Genomic DNA, 21,452 nt, shown 5'->3' on the forward strand with positions numbered 1-21,452 from the left:
GCCGCGCACAGTTGGTAGTTGGTCTTCTCACGACGATCACGGAGTGCAGAACGAGGGTAGACGCATAAATCGATTCCGGTGTCAACGAGAAATTGAACTTTCGATCTGCGGTCCGTTACGAAGAGGCGACCAGTGGAGGGTAGGCAATCTTCAGCCGCCATTACAGATTGCCCTGAGCGTTTCCCGATTTGTAGTCGCATGGCTTCACGCACTTCTTAGCTTGACTGCCGAACTTGAAGTGGTACCAACATTGTGGGAACTTTCTATAGTTGGACTGGGAACGCGTTGATGGAGTCCGCTGTCGATTCTGCTGGTTTGACTGCCGGTTACGAGGGCGGGAACGGCCGTGAACATCTGCACTTAAAGAGCTGACCTGCTTTGTTAGTTCCGCTATGCTCCGTGCCATCATTTCTAATGCGGACTGCGTACTCGTAGCGCTGGTGGCTGCTACCTGCGGTGATGATGGCGCGATGTCATGCACTCTGTCAGCCAGGTCTGCCAGTTCGTTGAGAGACAGGCTCATTTGTGATGCAATCACTGTCTGCAGGTTGTTTGGTAATCGGCTCGTCCAAATTGTGCGAAGAAAGTCTTCCGGTATGTTAGGGCCGGCCAAATGCTGCAGATGTCGCAGGAACTGCGAGGGCTTGCGATCACCAAGCTCTTCCGATTGCAAAAGTTACTTCACTTTCCTTTCGCTGGACGTAGATAGCCTTGTAGTATGTGTATGCGCCACCCTCACACTAACATAAATTAAGGCTTTATATTTGGTGTTGCTGCGTAAACTGAGACACAATATACTCGTATCGTACAGTATAAACTACTTTCATTGACAACTCCCGGTCCCCACATTACATGGCGACCCTGCCAGTGCTGCCTTAGGGCAGTGCTGTGCAATTAAATAATAAAAATTAGTTGGTGTTTAAATAAATAATGTGTCAATTTTTTTAATATGGACTTAAATAAACAATTGGCTCAAAATAAAATCGTGATGAAGAATTGAAGAAAAAGTGAAGGAACTTCGGAGAAATTTAAAGGAGAAATGAATTTGAAGAAATAGTGAACGAAATTGAAGAATCTGAGAATTTTAACGAAGAAAAACTAAGAAAAAATGGAAAATATGCTGGCTGCCGGGCGTAGATGGTGCCAGATGGAGGTTTGGTGATGTGCTGGGCGCTGGGAGAGTTCGAGTCAGATGTTGGTTAATTGCTCTGGCTGCTGGGAGAGTTCGTGTCAAGGTTCCGGATGCCGCCGGGTGATGAAGCTCGCGTTAAGGAGATGAAAGAATTAGCAAGTACTAAATTACGTATTTCTTAAACTTTTACATTATTTTTGAATATATAAAAAAAAAAAAAATACATTTTAAATACTTAAATAACTAATTTTGTAATTCACATGTGGCCACTGTGTAATTTGTGTATTTTTTAGAAAATAAGAATTTAACGTAGAAGGGTCAAATTAAGTAAGTAATTTTGAAGTCTGAATAATGTCCAAAATTGTAATTAATTTTGTTTGCTTAATTAAAAGAGTTTTAATTGCAGATTTAATATCACTAGAATTGGTATTGAAATTATTCATTTCACATATTTTTTTAAATATTGGTTGTCATTATAATTTTCAGTGGTAACAATAAATATTTATGTAGAATCTATAAAAATCAATTAAGTTTTAAATTTTAAAATGTGCTGTCTTGTGAATATTTTATTACATAATTCTCTGTTTTGATTTATAAATGGCAAGAAATTTTATATATTAATCAAGGTTATGCATTTTTAAATCGTAATTTCAAGTATGAAAGAAAGAAGAAATTAAATTTATCAAAGTGCCTAAGTAAGTGTCGAGCTATTTGCGGTTCACATTCGTCAGCGAATTCCTTCAGGTAGTCATGGTACTGTTACGTTAGTTGGTTTTAAATTTCATCATTTCTGTACCAAATAACTGATAAAAGTATTTTTTATGAGCTTATAGCATTTATTTGTATTTTTCAAGACATTAAATTTAAAGTTAAACATCATATTCTCAATTGAAATTTCAAACAGTTTTAATGCTTCAACTTTATTTCTTATCTTTGTAATAAATGTGCAAAAACGTACTTATTTTTTTTTTAGTAAATTCAAATAACTCTATGACTTATTTACGATAGCAGAGATTTAGTTGTAATTTACAAGAATCTTTATAGTGCATTGAGCAATTTCTACCAGTCAACTTTTCATTTCACAACTTTAAATATTCTATTTGAATGAAATTACACATTTTTATCCTATTTTTTAAATTTAATAAATCATATCGATTTGATATAGGTAAACTACTTGATATTTTAACGAATGACTATTTAAAAAAAAATGTAAATGTAATTTACTCTAAATACAGCGTTTATGTTCAGTTTATCATGATTTATCTAAAAATCAATGCAAATAATTATTATGATTATCATTGTTTAACATTTTAACTCGATCCGATTTTTTTTTATTTAACTTTTAACACGTCTGTAACGTTTTATTTACAATAATAGATTTATAATTTCGACTTTAACAGTATTTTGTTTGTTTGTTTGTATTTAATTTTGTTTCATATAATAGTTATCATCAGGATTAGATAATACCCTTGAAATTTAATTAAATTCTCATTTTTATGATATTCGTAGCTACAGTATATTACATAGTTTTCATTTACTGTATCACTTTCTTTTAAATACATAATAGGATATTTAAATTATTAACATCATTTACGAGCCTGTACTATTGTTAAAGTATTTTTCAAAAAAAAAATCAGCATATTATTTCGAATAAAACCTAAACTTTTATTAAAGAAAACTAATTTGTAATAATAAAAAGTATTCCATAACTTGAATACTTATTTAGACTTATATTCAGAAACTTTAATAGTAACTTTCTTATTAATTTGATTGACAGTATTAATATTTCGCATAAAATATTTTTTGAGACTTATCTTGCAACGCATTTTAAGTACATAGTAAATTGCAATGTATGTTTTAGAGGATTTTCGATTTTATAATTAATTGTATATTCACATAGTTCACAACTTCAGATAGTCGTATTGCGCAATAATTGCATTACCTACTTACAAGACTGCACGTGTAACCGCATCAGCATTTTTGGTTAGCGACGTTCATCAGAAAGTAATATGAAGCTATACCTTAGTGGGAAAGCAATGAATAACAATATTGTAACATAATAACTTGTTTGCCTGACATCATTTTATCAGTTCTTTAGAATTAGTTGTTTAATGAAATCTTAAACGTTAACATATTTGGAACAAGCTAAATACGTACAATGATTTTGTTTGATAGTTATCAAGTTTTGTTTTATAGTGGGTTCCTAATACTACAGAAAGATTTACTTTGAAAACTTTTGATGAGATAGATGGATTTATTTTTTGTATTACGAGAGAGAAATTAGTAATCAGATTTTGAATAGTTTTGGTAGATTGAAAGTACGAATGTATTAAAAAGCTTTTGTAACAATAGAGTGCATTAGTTACATTCGAATGAACGATGTGGAAAAGGAATGTGAAATAAATGGATGTTAAGGATTATGTTAAGTATGTGATTGATAGATTGTTTTGATTGTAGAATGGAAAGTATTATTTTAGAAATAGGGAATACTTTAGTAGAGATATTTTGTAACACCAGTGGACCGTACAACCACAAGTAAACAAAATCATTTATGCTAAAGAATTCAAATGTTTGATTTTATTGTTTGGAATTGAATGTTTATGAAAGAGAATTAAATATGTTGTAAAGGTAATTATGGCAAAAAAAGGAGGTACAAAACGACGTCGAATCCTTCAGTTTGATCATGGTGCAAACGAGATTTGCACCATGATCAAACTGAAGTTTCATTACAACTACTTTCTAAACTACTTTCATTGACAACTCCCGGTCCCCACATTACAGCCTCTTGATTAACTCAGATTTTATCTTTTCGTATTTTCCGCTACTCGGTGGTGAAGTGATGATGTCTTCAACATCAACAGCGAATTGACGATCGAGGTGCGAAAGTACGTAGTAATATTTCGTGTTGTCGTCGGTAATTCTCGCCATCGCAAACTGACCTTCGATTTGTGAAAACCATATTGAGGGTTTTTCAGGCCAAAACGGGGGTATTCTCACGCCAACTCGAAATGTTTCAGGTGCTGTTAACGTATAATTTTGTTGGGGGGTAGTTGCGTCCTCCATTTTATCTTGTTCCGTCGTTATAATACTTGCGTCGAGATATTCTTGATCGCTCATCTAGGATGCTTGAGTCGGGGTCACCAGTTGTGGGTATGTTGTTCGTTGAACAAATGATGAAGTCCGTTCGTTTCAAACGAAATTATTTATTACTTTCCACAATCAATTTGCGAAGGAGAAACAGAGCACTTCAGTTATATTCTGTGACACAAGTATAAAGTAAGATTAATCGAAGAATTATAATAAAAAAAACTTTTTTAAAAACAAGCTTTATCCTGAAATGCAGTTGTACTAAAACGAAAAAAATAATTGTATGCTTGGTTCAAAGAATTTCGAAAGCTTGTATTGCGCATGGAATTTATTCCTCTTTTTTTCTGTTTGCGCTACAAGCTTTCGAAATTCTTTGAACCAAGCATACAATTATTTTTTTCGTTTTAGTACAACTGCATTTCAGGATAAAGCTTGTTTTTAAAAAAGTTTTTTTTATTATAATTTTATTTTACACTTTTTGGTTGTATCTCAATCTCTGGGTCATTATTTAGCACCAAAGTGCTCGAGAAGTCGAATCCAACGAACCCAAACTCGATAAGATTCCGCCGTTTCGTTTAGGAGTTCCTATGGCCACCTCCTGACTCCATCATCAGGACCCTGGACATCATCTAGCACCCATTCTTTTTTCATTGTACGTCAATGACATCCCCAAATAATAATGGAAAGCTTGTAAAAACAGAGTTCCATCTAGTCGGAACGGACTGAATAAATCGAAGAGCCTCTGATTTTTTTTCAGTCTAATTGATATTTTAGGAGCGCCTCTGTTGCAAGATGGCTCTTTTTATTACAAGCTTTTTATTACAAGCTTTTTACAAGCTTTTTACAAGCTTTATATTGACTTCACTTGTTAGTATGTGTGGGACAAATCTTGCAACTGAATTTAAGACCACTTCTCCTCAACCGATTGAGCTGAAATTTGGTATACTTATGTAAGTACGATGACAATGCAATGTTATGGTACCATTGAGCTGGTCTGATGATGGAGTCAGGAGATGGCCATAGGAACTCCTGAACGAAACGGCGGAATCGCATCGAGTGTCGGTTCGTTGGATTTGTCTTTTTGAGCAGTTTAGTGCTAGATGATGTCTAGGGTCCTGATGATGGATTAGGGAGGTGGCCATAGGAACTCCTAAACGAAACGGCAGAAACTCATCGAGTTTGGGTTCGTTGGATTTTTCTTTTCGAGCAATTTAGTGCTAGATGATGTCCAGGGTCTTGATGATGGAGTCAGGAGGTGGCCATAGGAACTCCTAAACGAAACGGCAGAAACTCATCGAGTTTGGGTTCGTTGGATTTGTCTTTTCGAGCAGTTTAGTGCTAGATGATTTCCAGGGTCCTGATGATGGATTTGGAAGGTGGCCATAGGAAATCCTAAACGAAAAGGCAGAAACTCATCGAGTTTGGGTTCGTTGGATTTGTCTTTTCAAGCAGTTTAGTGCTAGATGATTTTTTTTTTGAAGGGACGCGCGCTCGTCGCAGACCGACGTTCGCGATCGGGCAGTATCGAGCGCATAAAGCGCCCGATCAGTGGCGAACCCAACTAGAGGGTTGCCCACCGCGGTGTTCGACCAAAGTCCAGCCTACGGTGGGCTCACTCTAGTGGGCCCGATCGAGGGGGACTACGGACGCGGCCTGAGGGCGCCACGGTAGGCTCGGACCTCGGCTCAGGCCGTGTCCGGGGGACGGATTGGGGAGAACCGGCCCGGTACATGTCTGTACCGTCCGAAATGGAAGGCAGGGCCTCGTACTCGCCGGCGAGTACGGTGTAACGAGCTACTGTGTTGTGGATGTCTGTGTTCAGAAATTCGGTAATAGGATCGTCCGGGTCGTCTAGGACATGCCTAGGTTGTCGGTATTGGGCAGCGACATCTTTCTGGGGTGTGTACGTGGCGGCGCTAACGATAAGAGGGTTCTTGTGGTTGATCGCTTTATCAAAGTAGCGGCGAGAGGATTCTTTCATAAAGTGATCAATCGATGGGATCTCGAAATCTCTATGGAGATTCGTGTTACGTACGAACCACGGGGCATCCGCGGCTTGGCGTAAGAATTTGTTTTGGAGGGTCTGGAATTTCTTAAGGACTGTGCAGGACGTGTGAGCAAACACCGGACTGGGCGTAAGTCAACACTGGACGGATGCAGGTTTTGTAAATTGTCAACTTATTCCTAAGTGACAATTTACTTTTCCTTCCAACTAGGTGGTAGAGTCGGTGGGTGTAGTGGTTCGCATGGCTCAAGACACGTCTGAGGTGCGGAGCGAACGATAATCTCTGGTCGAGGGTGACACCTAAGTACTTGGCCTCACTCTTCCAAATAATAATTTGTTCAAATAAGGTGAGATGGGTGGGGACATTAGGACGAGTGCGAACCGGAGGACGTTTCGCAGACAAAGCCCTAGAAAACTATACTGCTGCACTTTTTTCGGGATTTACCTCGATACGCCACTTCCTGAACCATTCGCCTAATTGTGTGACTGCGCGTTGGAGCGCCAAGATGACGTAATTCCGATTACGTCCGGACTTGTAGAGTGCGGTGTCGTCCGCAAAGAGGGCTAAATCCGTATTTGGATATTTGGGGATGTCATTGACGTACAATGAAAAAAGAATGGGTGCTAGATGATGTCCAGGGTCCTGATGATGGAGTCAGGAGGTGGCCATAGGAACTCCTAAACGAAACGGCGGAATCTTATCGAGTTTGGGTTCGTTGGATTCGACTTCTCGAGCACTTTGGTGCTAAATAATGACCCAGAGATTGAGATACAACCAAAAAGTGTAAAATAAAATTATAATAAAAAAAACTTTTTTAAAAACAAGCTTTATCCTGAAATGCAGTTGTACTAAAACGAAAAAAATAATTGTATGCTTGGTTCAAAGAATTTCGAAAGCTTGTAGCGCAAACAGAAAAAAAGAGGAATAAATTCCATGCGCGATACAAGCTTTCGAAATTCTTTGAACCAAGCATACAATTATTTTTTTCGTTTTAGTACAACTGCATTTCAGGATAAAGCTTGTTTTTAAAAAAGTTTTTTTTATTATAATTTACATGCTGGAAAGACTTTTAAAAATACAAGGGGCCCTGCAGGCAGTTATCCCTAACTTAGAAGTTGATTTGCCCATTGTTACTGTCGAAATTTGGGAAGCAATAAAACAAGTGTGCATGATTCTCAGGCCTTTCGAAGAGGTGACTCGCATAATGAGTGGCACCCATTACCTCACTGGAAGTCTCGCCATCGTTATTGTCGACGGTTTAAGAAATGTAATTACTCAAATGAAAAGTAAACCCATTTTTGGCATGGCCAAAGAACTCCTCAATAAGCTGGAAGTAGAATTGAAAGTTTACTTCCCAGAGAGTGAGTTTGAAGACAACATGCTTCTTGGAATCTGCACTTTCTTGGATCCAAGATTTAAAATACATGCATTTCTTGACGGTGCCGCAGCAGCTGTAGAAGTTGCGCCTTCGAAAGATACATGCCGACGCACAAACCGTGCTTAAGCGAACATCTCTTGCTTCTGCACCTGATGCTCCTGCTTTATCATGCACCGGGGCCGCTGTGTATCTACATCAACGTTGACAATTGAATCTATCTCAATATGGGGAAAAATTGAAAAATTATAATAAAAAAAACTTTTTTAAAAACAAGCTTTATCCTGAAATGCAGTTGTACTAAAACGAAAAAAATAATTGTATGCTTGGTTCAAAGAATTTCGAAAGCTTGTATCGCGCATGGAATTTATTCCTCTTTTTTTCTGTTTGCGCTACAAGCTTTCGAAATTCTTTGAACCAAGCATACAATTATTTTTTTCGTTTTAGTACAACTGCATTTCAGGATAAAGCTTGTTTTTAAAAAAGTTTTTTTTATTATAATTTTATTTTACACTTTTTGGTTGTATCTCAATCTCTGGGTCATTATTTAGCACCAAAGTGCTCGAGAAGTCGAATCCAACGAACCCAAACTCGATAAGATTCCGCCGTTTCGTTTAGGAGTTCCTATGGCCACCTCCTGACTCCATCATCAGGACCCTGGACATCATCTAGCACCCATTCTTTTTTCATTGTACGTCAATGACATCCCCAAATATCCAAATACGGATTTAGCCCTCTTTGCGGACGACACCGCACTCTACAAGTCCGGACGTAATCGGAATTACGTCATCTTGGCGCTCCAACGCGCAGTCACACAATTAGGCGAATGGTTCAGGAAGTGGCGTATCGAGGTAAATCCCGAAAAAAGTGCAGCAGTATAGTTTTCTAGGGCTTTGTCTGCGAAACGTCCTCCGGTTCGCACTCGTCCTAATGTCCCCACCCATCTCACCTTATTTGAACAAATTATTATTTGGAAGAGTGAGGCCAAGTACTTAGGTGTCACCCTCGACCAGAGATTATCGTTCGCTCCGCACCTCAGACGTGTCTTGAGCCATGCGAACCACTACACCCACCGACTCTACCACCTAGTTGGAAGGAAAAGTAAATTGTCACTTAGGAATAAGTTGACAATTTACAAAACCTGCATCCGTCCAGTGTTGACTTACGCCCAGTCCGGTGTTTGCTCACACGTCCTGCACAGTCCTTAAGAAATTCCAGACCCTCCAAAACAAATTCTTACGCCAAGCCGCGGATGCCCCGTGGTTCGTACGTAACACGAATCTCCATAGAGATTTCGAGATCCCATCGATTGATCACTTTATGAAAGAATCCTCTCGCCGCTACTTTGATAAAGCGATCAACCACAAGAACCCTCTTATCGTTAGCGCCGCCACGTACACACCCCAGAAAGATGTCGCTGCCCAATACCGACAACCTAGGCATGTCCTAGACGACCCGGACGATCCTATTACCGAATTTCTGAACACAGACATCCACAACACAGTAGCTCGTTACACCGTACTCGCCGGCGAGTACGAGGCCCTGCCTTCCATTTCGGACGGTACAGACATGTACCGGGCCGGTTCTCCCCAATCCGTCCCCCGGACACGGCCTGAGCCGAGGTCCGAGCCTACCGTGGCGCCCTCAGGCCGCGTCCGTAGTCCCCCTCGATCGGGCCCACTAGAGTGAGCCCACCGTAGGCTGGACTTTGGTCCAACACCGCGGTGGGCAACCCTCTAGTTGGGTTCGCCACTGATCGGGCGCTTTATGCGCTCGATACTGCCCGATCGCGAACGTCGGTCTGCGACGAGCGCGCGTCCCTTCAAAAAAAAAAATCATCTAGCACTAAACTGCTTGAAAAGACAAATCCAACGAACCCAAACTCGATGAGTTTCTGCCTTTTCGTTTAGGATTTCCTATGGCCACCTTCCAAATCCATCATCAGGACCCTGGAAATCATCTAGCACTAAACTGCTCGAAAAGACAAATCCAACGAACCCAAACTCGATGAGTTTCTGCCGTTTCGTTTAGGAGTTCCTATGGCCACCTCCTGACTCCATCATCAAGACCCTGGACATCATCTAGCACTAAATTGCTCGAAAAGAAAAATCCAACGAACCCAAACTCGATGAGTTTCTGCCGTTTCGTTTAGGAGTTCCTATGGCCACCTCCCTAATCCATCATCAGGACCCTAGACATCATCTAGCACTAAACTGCTCAAAAAGACAAATCCAACGAACCGACACTCGATGCGATTCCGCCGTTTCGTTCAGGAGTTCCTATGGCCATCTCCTGACTCCATCATCAGACCAGCTCAATGGTACCATAACATTGCATTGTCATCGTACTTACATAAGTATACCAAATTTCAGCTCAATCGGTTGAGGAGAAGTGGTCTTAAATTCAGTTGCAAGATTTGTCCCACACATACTAACAAGTGAAGTCAATATAAAGCTTGTAAAAACAATTGCGGCAATCACGCCCTCGGTGGACGACTTGGACGCAAAAGCTAAAAATGAGCTTGATATGTTTTTAAACGAAGAAGTGGTGCCGCGAGATTCTTCTCCTCTGGCGTGGTGGAAATCACACGCATGCATTTACCCTAATTTGGCTGAAATATTCAGTGAAAACTGCCATATCGTCGTGACGTCAGTGAAATGTGAGCGAGTTTTTTCAAAAGCTGGTAATTTTGTTACGCAGAAAAGAGCACGACTGAGTAGAAAACGTACAGCTGAGCTAGTATTTTTAAAAAGTAATGAAGCCTATTGTAAATGGGAAAATAATTATAACGTATCAAAAAAAGATGATTAAGAGCGTAATACAAGATAAAAGAAACGGAGATATTAAAATAGTTACTAAATAACAAAGATGATTATTGTACATAACTTGAATATTAAAAAAACTATGATAAAAGTTAAATATTGTAAAAAGATACCAAACAATGAAGATGATTTATTGTACATGTCGGCTCGTCAGGGATTCGAACCTCAGATATTGTGGGCGAAATAGGGTATCGTGCAATGAGAATAAGACTTGTGTTCAAACACTTTTAATAATCGTCAAACAGAGTTCAAAATCAGCACTTAGTTCTTAGTACTACAATCTAGACTTCGTCGAGCGATAAAATAGGCACTAGGTGAAACGTGGGACAGTTCCGTGACGATGTCTTCTCTTGTCGGCGTCCGGAGCGAAAGTGAGTTCGATCCGCCCCGCCGTGACCGTTACGACTCTGTCGAAGCGCGCCAAAGCGGTGTTGCGCCGATTCGCCGCTAGGTGGCGCACTTGCGTTTCACTTTAGTGTCCGTACTCATGACCGTCTGCGACACGGCCATCCTGCGTGTCACACGTCCTCGTGTGAACATCTGAAAAAACCAAAAGAACAGCACAGTATCCGCTCGGCCAATCCTATTTCAAGCAACTTATTTGCTTTCAGAAATAAGGAAACTAAACTTTCAGTTCTACTAGATACTCTTTCCACTACTATTTACTCTTTCCACTACTATTTACTCTTTCCACTACTATTTACTCTTTCCACTACTATTTACTCTTTCCACTACTATTTACTCTTTCCACTACTATTTACTCTTTCCACTACTATTTACTCTTTCCACTACTATTTACTCTTTCCACTACTATTTACTCTTTCCACTACTATTTACTCTTTCCACTACTATTTACTCTTTCCACTACTATTTACTCTTTCCACTACTATTTACTCTTTCCACTACTATTTACTCTTTCCACTACTATTTACTCTTTCCACTACTATTTACTCTTTCCACTACTAGTTTCCTATATTCTAATTACTCTTCCAAATAAAAGCCATCCAAGTAGAAGTCTAGTGTCACTAACTAGTAACCACAATAGCAAACTATTAGAAACTACCTAGCTTTTAGGAATCCAATCACTACTAATCACAATTCCTAATAATTGCTACATTGAAGTCGCCGAGACCATGTGGTACATCATCATTACCAAAAATTACTTAAAAATCAAATGAGCCCCAGGTATCACAATTAGCGGTCCACATTTTGCTACCCTAGCTCGGGAGCCTAAGTCAATCAACCAATGACTTTATGATCTTAGTTACACAAGGCCAGATCCTACTGCACCACCCAGAAATATAGCACTACCGAATTCCCAGGGACTACTCAGAGCAGATACCGGTTTCTAATAGGCTACGGCTACGATATTCTGATACAGTCTCAGACCCATATGACCTTTGCTACACGGCAAGATCGGACTGTACCACCCAGGACTACCACATTACCGAATTCCCACGGACTACCCCACATAGCAGACACCGATTTCCAACGGGCTACGGCTACAGCATCATCCTGGTACAATCTCCGACCAAACAATTGAGAAACCTGTGCTTGTAATTAACTAGATGGAACTTAGTCATCCAACTCGTTTCCCTCACAATCTCAATAGGTACTGGGCCTTCAGGGGTCTTCCTAACACGATCATGTGAATACTCAATACACGTTTGTTAATTAGGGATCTTAAAACATAACGGTCACCATCATAGATTTCCACAATTTGAAACGAAGGTAGATGGGTTGACTCATTATAAAGTGGGTCAGACATGGCGGGAAAACTCGAAATATTAGTCTCTATTTGCAGTATAGACGTGTATTCCCACAGTCAATTACAATTTAATACGAAATAATCAACGATCAGTTAGATTTTAACGGATGACTATTCGGAAACGCGGCAGGTGCGATACAGCGAGACACGTACCACACGTACGCTACTATCTACCTAGCGATCGCTTGATACATTATCAAAACACAATAGAGATTAAGGTCCATCAAAACTCAATAAACCACATCATAATTACTAAGGTCAGCAAAGCAGTAAACAATACTCTTCATCTCCATCCGATTGTTTCTTACACCATATCACAAACATGGGCTACCTCCATCCGGTACCCGAATACAACACATCATGGGCTACTTTCATCCAGTACCTAAATACAACACAATCATGGGCTACCTCCCTCCGGTACCCGAATACAAACAATCCGGTGGACTCACAGCGATCGTTTACACCTCCCCGCCAAACGCATGCCATTCACAGTCATGGCCGCACTGCTACGGGAAATCAGGCCCGATTTACGCTTACGACTACGAATGCACGGGAGATGCAAGCAATCTGAGCGACTTGCATACTACGATACTGAGAAAAATAACTTTAAAATAATTGAGTTTTGATCGACTAATCCTACAACTGGTTTAAGGTCCTTCTCCATATGAATGTAGGAGATTCATTATCATCCATGAAAAAGCAATGTACCTCCATCAAGTACACTCATCTACCAAATACTTTATCTAGCATTTTTGTACTACATTAGACACGTCTACCTCAGGCGTTCTAATTTCATTGCAATCCAATGTTCATAATTACACTACCAATCGCTACCATAATCACTGCTATTAAAACATGAAAGTAAACTAACTCAATCCTAATTATTTTCTAAAATCGACACTTTTTAAGAACATAGAAGTAGCCAGGGCTATGTAACATGATCATTAACTTCAACACTTCAATAATGTTAGTCACTAATAAATTCGTAGGACACTCGAGTATCTCCATATGCCACAGTAATCACCATTACTGAAACTGTACCATTAAGTACCATCACAACACTGTGTGCATCACCCACGGACTACACACTACGGTCTACCAAGACCACGTCCTCTGCCACCGTGTGCATCACTCACCGACTACACACCACGATTTACGGCTCAAGAGCAAACTCGAGTTCCCATTACAGAAAAAATAATAATCATCACCACAACTGTGATCAGCATGTACCTCGACTTCAACTTTAGACTGGTACATAACCCTATGGCATTCTTCTCAATTGATCATGAATAGTAGGTACGCAAGTGCAAAGTGGCAAGGCTGCTACTTTCCTAAGATGAAATCTTATTTTAAGCTCACCGCCCGTATTCTACTAAACGAGTACCTACAAGGTAAACCGACAAGGAATTCAGGAAGTCTATTTAAGCAATTCTAATAGTTTTAGTCTATTTACATCCGTCACGTACGTCCGTATCGATAATATTCACATCAGTGGTGAACCTACCACCTAGGAACCAAATAATTTACAATAACATCTTCACTCAATGTAAACTCAGCTGAGGTCACGCGTGATTAAGCACGTGACGTAATTTATTGCATGTTCTTAACGGTCCCTTTTTTTTTGATACCATTTGTACCACTGAGCCAAACCAAAAATTATTTTGAATTAAGATTAAATTATCACTTGATTGGACGTAATACTAATTTGCAAACAACTACCTTTTACCTGATGGTAAAACATGAAAATTCATTAACTGAAAACTACCTTTGTCCTATAAAACGTACTTTAACGAAAATACTAGAGAAAAGCCAAAAAGTACAAGTGCCGTTCAGTCAAATATAAAGAAAGCATCATGAATAGTAGGTATGTAAGTGCCACAACTTTGAAAGCCATCCCTGTGACTCTCAAAATGAGTGAATGTTATCCCTGTAACAATCACTTTCACTAGTAATCATCCCTGTGACTACTATTGCAATTATCCCTGTAATTGCACAAACACCCCAAGTCATCCCTGTGACTATAGGTTTCAAAATAAAGTAGTCATCCCTGTGACTACTATTGCAATTATCCCTGTAACTGCACAATACCCAAGTCATCCCTGTGACTATAGGTTTCAAAATAAAGTAATCATCCCTGTGACTACTATTGCAATTATCCCTGTAACTGCACACTAAACCCCAAGTCATCCCTGTGACTATAGGTTTCAAAATAATGTAATCATCCCTGTGACTACATTACTAATCGCAATCATCCCTGTGATCACGATATCGTCATAAGTCGAAAGTCTATGGTCCGTCATCAAGTCAAAATTATGTAATCATCCCTGTGATTACGAACATAGTGGTAGTCATCCCTGTGACTATCACTCAGTGGCCTCTACATCACTAATATCATTACTCAAATCATCGTTATTACTAATAATCAATCGGCACTCGACTGATGGGCATCCCTCTAATTTGATCGTTAATCATTACACAACATAAAATGTATTCTGTGCTGACTACTTGTGTTTGACCTATACCGGTCATTACAGTAACATTATTGAAACGTCTGCCACTCAATCTTGGCGACAATCTTTAACCAACAACAACAAGTATTCAGCAAAAGAATCAAATGAAAAACAATATCGCTCACCCTTGTGATCCAAAGTACTCGCGGGCAACCTCGTTCCGCGCCGCGCCGGTCCAATGTTCTCCACTTGACCGCCGCCGCCGTCTATTGCTGTGAGCTTGACCACCACCCCGCGCCAGTCCAATGCTGTGAGCTTGACCGCCGTCCTGCGCCGGTCCAACGCTGTGAGCTTGACCGCCGTCCCGCGCCGGTCCAATGCTGTGAGCCAATCCTTCAACCTTCTGGCCGGTTATTTTCCGGGCATACCCTCAGCTCGACTTTGACACCACTACCCCGCCCTCAGCGCGGTACTAACCCGCCGGGTGAGACGACGTTGGTCGAGGCCCAGTGAACGACCAGCGAGCGAGCGGTTCCTGGATGCCAAAGGAGCTTGCCGGTAGTAGGTATAGGTAGGTATGTTCCTATTTTGTTGGTCCAAAATAGCACGTCGCAAATGTTGGTGTCTTCATTAGCGTGTTGGTTCCAATATCGTTGAAAGTGATCTCAATTGCACGATTCGATCCCAATTCTGATGTCGGCTCGTCAGGGATTCGAACCTCAGATATTGTGGGCGAAATAGGGTATCGTGCAATGAGAATAAGACTTGTGTTCAAACACTTTTAATAATCGTCAAACAGAGTTCAAAATCAGCACTTAGTTCTTAGTACTACAATCTAGACTTCGTCGAGCGATAAAATAGGCACTAGGTGAAACGTGGGACAGTTCCGTGACGATGTCTTCTCTTGTCGGCGTCCGGAGCGAAAGTGAGTTCGATCCGCCCCGCCGTGACCGTTACGACTCTGTCGAAGCGCGCCAAAGCGGTGTTGCGCCGATTCGCCGCTAGGTGGCGCACTTGCGTTTCACTTTAGTGTCCGTACTCATGACCGTCTGCGACATACATAAGAACAATGAACTTTTAAATACGCCATTGTAAAAATATGTTTACATTGACAGTCCCAAGCCTGTCCAAGTATGAGGGAAAGTTCATTGTTCAGCATACAGCACAGCACGTATTTAGCGCAAAAATCAAACAGATATTATGTCACGTTTCATATAGGTAATGCTAAATAGCAATCGTTCATCATAATTCATACTTCATTAAAAGTAGCACATTATATGAAAGAGCTACATTAAACAGTACTGTACCGTTATTCGAAGCCTTGTATAATGAGAGTAGCATCCCGTTTCCTGTTTGAGTACTAGCTATGGCGTATAATCTGCCCACGATATCACTGCTTTCCGGTTCCCGCCACTGCAACCTGTCGACACTAGCGCCACCATCGGTAGCTCGAGGCTATGATTCGAGAATTTTATCATTGGGTTGTGGTATTGAAATAATTATTCTTCTTTTATTTCGGTGAAATATTATCGGCATAAAGTGTAAGTAAGTAAGTACCTTTAAACATTTTCTCGCAAACCGAAAATTTTTGAAAATCGCAATGATTTCAATGATATTTAGCGATTTATCATGAATAATCGTGATACTCACTTTATTTTCATGCATATTTTACTTCTGCGATTTAACGGTGTTACCGTTCGGAGATGGATTGACTTCAATCTACCTCACACTTTTTAATAAAAATAAAATAGTGTTATCTAAAATAAAATAAATTAAAATTCATAAAATTCATTTATTTTTGCAAATAGGCTTTAAAAAAGCGCTTTTACACGTCCCAATATTAACCCTACCACTGCTTCGGGACAATAAATGGGCCAGTGCTGAGAAGAAGCAGCGCAAGAAACTCAGTCACTATTGTCAGCCTCCTTTTCAAGGTTTTACAGTCTTTAAAATATACAAATTATAGTCATAAGTATTGATGCGAGCTAGGTAGTTAAACATTCCAAACATTTTTATCTTTTATATAATCATCAAATTTATAGTAGCCCTTTTTCATTAAGGTGCTTTTGATATGTGCTTTAAATTTATGAATGGGCAATTCTACAACAGTTTGTGGTAATTTATTGAAAAGTTTAATACATTTCCCCATAAATGAATTACCAATCTTGTGCAGTCTGAAATTTGGAACGGCAAGTTTATTTTTGTTTCTTGTATTGAACTTGTGTAAATCACTCTTTCTAGTCTAGTAAATCTAAATATATAAAAGGAGAAACTGACTGACTGACTGACAGATCAACGCACAGCCTAAACGGCTAAACGTAGGCACTTGAAATTTGGAAGGGACGTAGTTTAGGTACCGTAGAGGTGCACTAAGAAAGGAATTCCCGAAATTCCCACGGGAACGGGAATTAGCGGAAAAATCATTTTGTATGAAAAATCTAAACCGCTTAAGTTAGATGCTTGAAATATGGTGTGCAGGTACCTTAGTAAACTTAAAGCTTAGGTACAACAGGATATCGTGAAATTCCCACGGGAACGGGAGTTAGCGGGAAAAAACATATGTATGAAAAAATCTAAACTGCGTAAGATAGACGCTTGAAATTTGGCATGCAGGTACCTTAGTAAACTTAAAGCTTAGTTACAACAGGATATTGCAAAATTCCTACGGGAACGGGAGTTAGCGGGAAAAAACATTTGTATGAAAAAAATCTAAACCGCTTAAGATAGATGAAGGGGGTAAAACGGGATCCACGCGTACGAAGTCGCGGGCGGCCGCTAGCTATCATCTAATCTTCTAAATATATAAATATATAAAAGGAGAAACTGACTGACTGACTGACAGATCAACGCACAGCCTAAACGGCTAAACGTAGGCACTTGAAATTTGGAAGGGACGTAGTTTAGGTATCGTAGAGGTGCACTAAGAAAGGAATTCCCGAAATTCCCACGGGAACGGGAATTAGCGGAAAAATCCTTTTGTATGAAAAATCTAAACCGCTTAAGTTAGATGCTTGAAAGTTGGTGTTCAGGTACCTTAGTAAACTTAAAGCTTAGGTACAACAGGATATCGTGAAATTCCCACGGGAACGGGAGTTAGCGGGAAAAAACATATGTATGAAAAAATCTAAACTGCGTAAGATAGACGCTTGAAATTTGGCATGCAGGTACCTTAGTAAACTTAAAGCTTAGTTACAACAGGATATTGCAAAATTCCTACGGGAAGGGGAGTTAACCGCTGAAGATAGATGAAGGGGGTAAAACGGGATCCACGCGTACGAAGTCGCGGGCGGCCGCTAGCTATCATCTATCTATCTATCTATCTATCTATCTATACTATATAAAGCTCGATTACCACTCACTGACTGACTGACTCACTGATCAGAGTGCTTAGTGTGAGTTTGTTAACTCTGTCAGAATGACTTTACGATCTCGTATACCGAGTTGACTTTAAACGCATCGTAGACAGTATGCGAGCGAGTGCGAGTTGCCATCAAAGCATACCATTAGATACGCGTTTGCTCACCAAGAATTGCGACCATTATTTTTTCTTAGTGTTGGTATCCTGCGATAAATCAACGAAATAAAATGACATTCACATTCAGTGTTATTTAATTAAAGCGGCTGTCTATCATATTTGTGCTGGTTATAATATATCAAACGCGCCATTTTGAAAATTATTGTGTGAGTTTGCAGAAGTTTTTGGCGGGCATTGCAATTTTTTTTAAAATTTATTATAATTAAATAATAATAATAAAAATGATGCTTGTCATCATCGTCACAATTTATAATGATGGTTACATTTATGGAGCAGTAAGTGGAATTTATTTTATTTGGTGTTTAGCTAGCTTATAGATTTTTAACATTCATTGCAGAAAATTAAATGAAACTTACTAAAAATTGTCCAAGTGCGTGTCTTGCGCGCAATGTAGGGTTCCGTAGTTGTCCATCGTTACCACAGTATATTTCAGAAGCAAGTAATTACTTCATCTAAAGTCACTTTTTATATTTTCTTCTAAGAAATTTTATGATACATGAGTCAAATGACTATTACTATTGAACTAAGTGATGTATTTTAACCGTTTAGTTTTCCTTGAAATTTCATGAAAAGCAGTATTATTACGAATTTTTCCAGATTTTTCACGCCAACAGTTTAGTTTTCAAACCTCCGCAAAATTACAGCTCCCTAGTTTCCAATAGTTTCCAAGCCAAACCTCGGACAGACAGACAGACAGACATATCGAAACTATAAAGGTTTCTTGTCAGTACCACGGAACCCTAAAAACAGTGGGGTGGGGAGGGGATGAAAAATGAATGATTTATTGCTTAATGTAGGTACATACAAGTCTGAAATAATTAAAATAATATTATTTAATTAATCAGTTCCTGTAGGTACAGGAACTCTTTTATGTTATTGGTATTTTTAAATTTTAATCTGTGGCATCTTTAGCAAACGAAAGCGAGCTCGTAAATTACCATCACTCTTAAATCGCGAGTGTGAGTTACAACTTTGACAGTTTTGACAGCTCGTTTGAGAAACGCGCTCACTTTCGTATACGTTTATTGCTCACTGAAAAATCTTTAGTGAAAGCCTTGTCAGCGCACCCGTAACATAGTTAATTCGTCTATTATTTTGATTAGTATAATTAAATCTTGGCTATATCTACAGTAAATTTATGAAAAAAACATAGGTAATTATTTGATTATAATTTTAATAGCTAATAATTGTATTTATTAAATGCGTTATTTAATTATTATTAAATGTGTAGCTCGTGCTTAATTTTGTTTATCTACCATCTAGTAAAGCAATATTGTGTTTATATTTTTAGATAGTAAACATAACTATGTAACCTACCTAGATACCATAAAATTAATGTTGTCACTGTATTCTACTCATCAAAATTTATTATTCATTACAGGTACCTATCATTTATGGCCCTCTACAATCACACCTAAACCTCACACAGATCCAGATCCGGATACACTTAAGAAATGTACCATTAACACTTGCGGGCAAACTGAAATTAATGGGATTAAAACAAAATGTACTTGTGAGAATTTATTTAATAAAATAAGCTTACTTACTTATCTTAATAAACATTTTAATTAGTCAGTATTTTGACTTTCAATTGAAGTAGTTACCTACCTAATAAAGTTTCAAATAATAAGTAGAATAAAATGGTTAGTCAAATTGCAGAGTTTCAATTTGTCTGCTCATGGTTTCATGTGGCTACTGGGGTTTTCTCTGTAAAGAAAAATAAGCAATGTATATTACTATTTTATTTTGCTATCCTAACAATCAATATAGCATAACATCTAAGTTTAGTCTAGAGAATGTATACTTACTATAAAAAAGATTCAATTATTACAATCAAGTTATAATCAACATACCTTTGCCTTTGACCATTCATTTTCTGTCCTGTCAGTTCTAAGAATAGAGTTTTATGTGACTCGGTGGAATTTTTATCATAATCTCTAGCGGCTGAATCTTCGCTTCCATTCCATATAACCTAAAACACAAGATACTATTACAAACTAACTTAGTTGCACGATCCAGTTTAAAACTCGTCACTTAACAATTTAATTTAGGTACCTACTTACCGATGTCTACTAATAGTAATATTTTATTATTTATGATTAATTATTCCAATATTTCTGTGATTTGGACGACACACAGTCAATCAAACACAAATTGAGTTTCTCTGCAAAAAAGAATTTTATTTGTTGTTTACTTTATAATAAATTTACACATAAAATAAAAATCTTTAGTAACAAAACTTTACTTCTTACATACCCGCAAGAAAGAAACGACATTTACCTAATGTTATTAATCACAATGTCGGTTCCTAAATCATAATTAGATTATCCTTGTATCATTAACAATGGTTTGGTATGTATTTTATATTTAATATCATTAACTGTTTTTTTCACAAATATGAGACGCTTTGAGGTTATACCTACCTACATCATAGAATTACGTAGCTACTTATTTTACCATAGATCATAAATTCATTTTGTCACGGTCCGGCTCAATGACGTTTGCGCGCGGGAAACTTTAAATTTAAAATTGCAAATTTCTTTACAATGAACTTTATACGACTAAATTAGTCGTTTAATGTCGACCAATTAGTCGTTTAAAGTCGAGTAATAATCATACTAACTATAATAAACTACAACGAATCTATTAACTTTCAGAGAGGTTTTTACTTTTTTTTCTTTTACTTTTTTCATTTTTACTTTTTTTAGTTTGATTGATTGATTACAACCAGCACGAAGTTGATAGACAGCCACTTCCATTAAGAACACTGAATATGAATGTCATTCTATTTGGTCGTTTTATCGCAGGATAACAACATTAAGAAAAATAATGGTCGCAATTCATGGTGAGTAAACGCGCATCCAATAGTATGCTTTGATGGCAACTCGCACTCGCGCGCAAACTGTCTTCGGTGCGTTTGAAGTCAACTCGGTATACGCGATCGTAAAGTCATTCGGACAGACATAACAACTTACCTACACCGTGTCACATATCTCTTTTGGAACTGACAGGACAGGAAAATAATGATCAAAGGTTTGTATCTTTCTCATTTATGTATGTCTCTAAACTAAACTGAGATGGTGAGCTATACTAATTATTGTTAGGATGGCAAAATAAAATAGTATTAAACATTACTTATTTTTCTTTACAGAGAAAACCCCAGTAGCCAGATGAAACCTTGAGCAGCCAAATTGGAACTATAATCATTTTATTCTACTTATTATTAGAAACTTTATTAGGTACTTACTAGGTTTCAATTATTGAAAGTCAAAATATT

The 21,452-nt window shown here is 38.5% G+C and overlaps 1 long non-coding RNA gene across 3 annotated transcripts; it reads right to left on the minus strand.

Annotated features, from left to right (window-relative positions):
• Window positions 1-19,745: 19,745 nt before the first annotated feature.
• Window positions 19,746-20,705, minus strand: LOC135086323 (uncharacterized). Of its 3 annotated transcripts, none has more exons than XR_010260399.1 (4): window positions 20,432-20,705; window positions 20,239-20,339; window positions 20,029-20,162; window positions 19,746-19,882 (listed from the first exon to the last, which is right to left on the minus strand). It is a non-coding gene; the product is annotated as an uncharacterized LOC135086323 (long non-coding RNA). The 3 variants fall into 3 exon arrangements; XR_010260400.1 differs by having other exon boundaries at window positions 19,753-19,882; window positions 20,029-20,147; window positions 20,456-20,705; XR_010260398.1 differs by having other exon boundaries at window positions 19,756-19,882; window positions 20,029-20,147.
• Between the last annotated feature and the right edge of the window lie 747 nt (window positions 20,706-21,452).

This window comes from Ostrinia nubilalis, chromosome W (genome assembly GCF_963855985.1).
Source record: "Ostrinia nubilalis chromosome W, ilOstNubi1.1, whole genome shotgun sequence".
NCBI lineage: Eukaryota > Metazoa > Arthropoda > Insecta > Lepidoptera > Crambidae > Ostrinia > Ostrinia nubilalis.